At 43.8% G+C, this 4,252-nt stretch overlaps 1 pseudogene; it reads right to left on the reverse strand.

Moving 5' to 3' along the window:
• Positions 1-315: 315 nt before the first annotated feature.
• LOC146200380 (uncharacterized) overlaps positions 316-4,252 on the reverse strand; it is a 4,081-nt pseudogene continuing 144 nt past the window's right edge.

Below are 4,252 nucleotides of genomic sequence, written 5' to 3' on the forward strand. Positions count from 1 at the left end.
ACTACTAGACACGGTTGACGACTGCGCAATAGGCTCATATTTTTCTATGATGCCCATTGTACGGGAGTTACATTCAGCAAAAATGTGTAAAAATTCATGGATTATGTATAGAAAACTCATTTATACTACCACGTGTTGGCCAATAAATGCACAGAGAGTCTCAAGACCAGTCCCGTAGAAACCTGACGCATTTATTTTCAGTAGCCCACACTCCACGCAGTCACTGAAGAGTTTTCGTGGTAAAGTTACGGCATTTCATTGTTTCTATCTTTTGATCTCCTAGCATGCAGCTTACAGGCAGAGGCTGGCCTTCTGTTATCGCCTTCGGTACCCGTGGTGACTTGCAGCCCAACCCCCGGATCGCCCATATCCAGCTGCGGCGTAGCGCCCAGCTGGATATCCAGCACCACCGTAACCGTAAGGAGAGTACCCTCCGTACCCGTAGCCACCAAGGGCGCCACCTCCTGGAGCGTAGCCGACGCCTGCGTAGGGAACGCGGCTGTAGCCTGCTGCAGCGCCACCGTACGGTGAGTATCCGTATCCACTGTTCCCGCTGTATGCACCGCTGTAACCGCCAGCCACACCCCTGGCACCGTACGCTATCGGAGCAACGCCGGGCCTTGAGGCTGCTACGCCAGCGTGAACTGGTGGGACGACCGGCGCGGCGTTGAAGACTACGTCGGCGCTGGCACCCGGTGCGGTGCCTGGCTCGTTCGTGTCAACCGTGGCCCGGAAACCGTTGGCGTCGGCGATGTAGTTCACTCTCCGGTAGAGGCCGTTCACGTCGCGGTAGCCGTACGATCCAGTCTTCATATTGTTGGAGTCTCCCTACTCACTGCGGAACTGGCGATTTCCGTAATCGTCTACCGTGTCATAGCCGAAGTTGTACGGCTGAGGTGGCTGCAGAAGACAGGTGATAATGTTATTAAGTGGCAAATGTTGGGCCTCGATTATTTTATTTGATGCTTTAGGGCGCAGTAAATGGCTTATTTTGCTGTGAATTCAGAGTTTTATGTTTATTCCTCTTATCCGCCCGATGGGAATAATTTGCAAACCAACACATGATGAAAGAATGGGTAATTGTCCTTTTCCGATCATACACACAGGCGGCCATGTTTTTTGAAACATTTTCATTCTTAAACGGCTTAAACAAATTAGTTTTGACCCGTAGTAGCCACCTCCAGAGGGAAATAAAGCAGGTCAGCAGTGTCCGTATTGTCACACAGCTAAAAAATGTAATTTGGAGAAAAACACTATCGAGAAGTTAGCGAGACCATGAAAAGGAGTGCGGAATATGTTTCTAATTTCTCTTGCTTATCTGAACTGGTATTATAATTAGGCGTTCTAGTTCACGTCAACAACACGAAAAAAACATTCTCGCTTCGCTGATCTTAGCCTTGCTAAGTGTAGGCTTCTGTCATATGAGTGTATTAGATGAGTCTCTCATTTCTTATCATTTGTGTGCGTAAAAGGTACTAATTTGAGTTTTCAAACAGGTGAGAGTTAGCCGTGTGAAGCCCAAATTCGGTAGGGCTTTACTTTACACAATCAAATTCAACAAGCCTTTTCGTTACTAACCAGCTATATCTGAGGCAACATGAAATTACGACAAATCAAGTATATGCCATTTACCTTAACAAGAATATTATTGGCATTGAAGTTCTGTGCATTCTAAATCGAACTTCAGTGCTTATATGGCTTGGTTGTGATATGACAACATAATAAAAGCACGTCTCGTTGTTAAAAGAACACTATGTTGAATTTGATATTTTTCAAACGATCTGGATTTTGCGTCCGTGAACCTCATCAGTGTGAGAAATGAGACGCCAGAGCTGCTTCTTTATTTAATGCTATGGCTATTTCGGTTCAGTACATTGTTGCCCATTCAGTTAACAGCTGCGGACGTTTGCTCCTTTTGTGCGTTTAAGTTGTGTCCCGATCAATAAAGCAATAAATCGAAAGCGATCTAATGTGACGGTCCAAACCAATAAATTTAGTACACTTGCACGAGTATTACACGAGTATTAATTTAGTACACTTGCACTTAAAGAGGCGAAATCCGCGTATCCCCGATAAGGTGTAGCCGCTACCAGAGCTGCATTGCCGCCGTAGCCCGATCCAGGGTACCCGGCCGCTATGTGGTGATCATGAAGCCCATAAACTTTTGCCGCCAGGAAGACGAACAGGAGTTGTACCTGGAAAAAGTACCGATAATTGCAAGTTTATAAACTCCGGGCAGGAAGCCGTATTAGACGGATGCCGTCAAGTTTCTCAGAACACCGTGAAATTGATTGGTAGTGCTATGTGCTCCATTATTGTGAGATTGCTCAGTAACGTATGTTATATTAGATTAAGCTTTCTGCATGAGCCGAACTATTTTCCTAACCCACGTCACATTTACGGTCTGTTCATGACAAAGCTAACATACCATGACATCATAAACGTACATCAGAAGTGAGCATTTTGCCGCTAAAAAGGGAGTCGAGACTTTAGTCAGGTTATAGTTCTTTTCCGAACCTTTGGATCCGACAAATACGATTTCAAATATATAGAAGCCAAGGAACGATATTCCCTTCCTAGTTGCACAGGTAACCGTCAGCTCAAAAAGAATTAGACAAACTACGGCGTTTCTGACAGCCTGAGTTGCTTTGGGGCAATAAATCCTAAAAACCAAATCAAACCAAAGAAATCATTCCATTTTTTTACATCTTCTGTACGTTTTGTAGTAATTACTTTACCACAATCTAAAGCAACTCTTTTCATGACCTGCTCTAAAAAGAGTGCTCCTCTTTTGATTCCATCAGGGCATTTTCCTTGTGGGTCGGCACTTACTCTTCTACTTATCCATCACAAGAAGCTGTCAAGGTTGCCTGCGATATTGACCGCACAGGATAGTATAAGCTTGGATACGTGATAAGGCTTGTTCGGTTCACATCTGTTTTCAAACACTGGTTGAGTTGCATTCCTCACCTTTGAAATCGTAGCGGCTGCAAAAGACGCCAAGCGGAGCTACAGTTCCAGGGGTTGAGACCAATGCGGAGACAAATGTCTTGTGGTGGCGTCTCCACTTCTTCAGCGAACTTTTATACTGCGAGCTGAGGCATGCGACGCGTGTCGGTGACATAAGCAACAAAAAATATAAACAAATAAATGCGAGTTCACTCTTTTTAGTGCTGCTCTCCCTGTTTTCGCATTTTGAAAGATCCTTCCACCGTCGCGCTATTGCGTGGGCGGTCCTTCAAACGTAACTCTTTGAGCACAGATGCCGCGCGTGAATCATCTCAACATGCGTGAAAATGTATAACGCCTTCACTGATTTTGCCACCAGCCTTGAGAGATACCACTGCGCTTTCGTTTTTCTCTTTATTGTTATTACTACTGAAGAGAGACCTTTCGCTACTGCAATCGCATATGTTACATCAGTCCTCCTGATATTATGTTGTCCAGAAACCTACTGAACGAAGAACTAATTTGCTAACGGGGATCTACTATCGTTGCGTTCTTTTGACATGTGGTTTGTTTCTTCACTGCTATGCCCTAATTTTCCCGCAACTAATTTTTTTCCAATGAATGTTACCTTGCGGTGTATTGCATTCCGTAAAAGTTACCGAGAAAAATCTCGATCTGCTTGCGTAGATTACGATACCTTACACTTATTCTAGGTATCGTTTTAGGTTACTTAACACAGACAACACTCACGAATATCGCGTGTATTTCAACGGTGTTTTGTTGAGCATTATTTCCTTTCTCTTGGTGATGTACCGTGTTTAGGAAACGTCAAAGAATAATAATTAGACGAAATAACGTGGTCTATATAGCCCCGTATAAAGCGGAAAAGCGCATCGCTGCATGTCTACCTCAATTTATCTTAAACGTAATTATTATTTTGTCATTTCTTGTCACTTGCACAGATAGGATACAAATATGCTGCTAATAGGACAGCGGCGGAAGGGTGCAGCTTCTTCTGTTGACGGCTTTCGTATAACGTACACTCCATCTTCACACCTACACTTTTAAGAGATTTTATATTTTGTTGAAGTCATGAGGCAATTGTTGTTTCACAAACGACAATATAAATTAGGGTATCAATCTCGAAACCTCAGAACACTTACTTAGGCCTTCAGCGCAACACTCGAAATTGACATTTTTTGGCAGCGGCCATGCACTTATCATCCGTGTCTTTTGTAAATCTTGTTTTTATTTTTTCGTTTTTATAAGGCGCTGGCGCACGTTCATTCGCTCACGTCTTAAT

This window comes from Amblyomma maculatum, chromosome 2, assembly GCF_055883805.1.
Source record: "Amblyomma maculatum isolate TAMU_Amacu chromosome 2, ASM5588380v1, whole genome shotgun sequence".
Lineage (NCBI taxonomy): Eukaryota > Metazoa > Arthropoda > Arachnida > Ixodida > Ixodidae > Amblyomma > Amblyomma maculatum.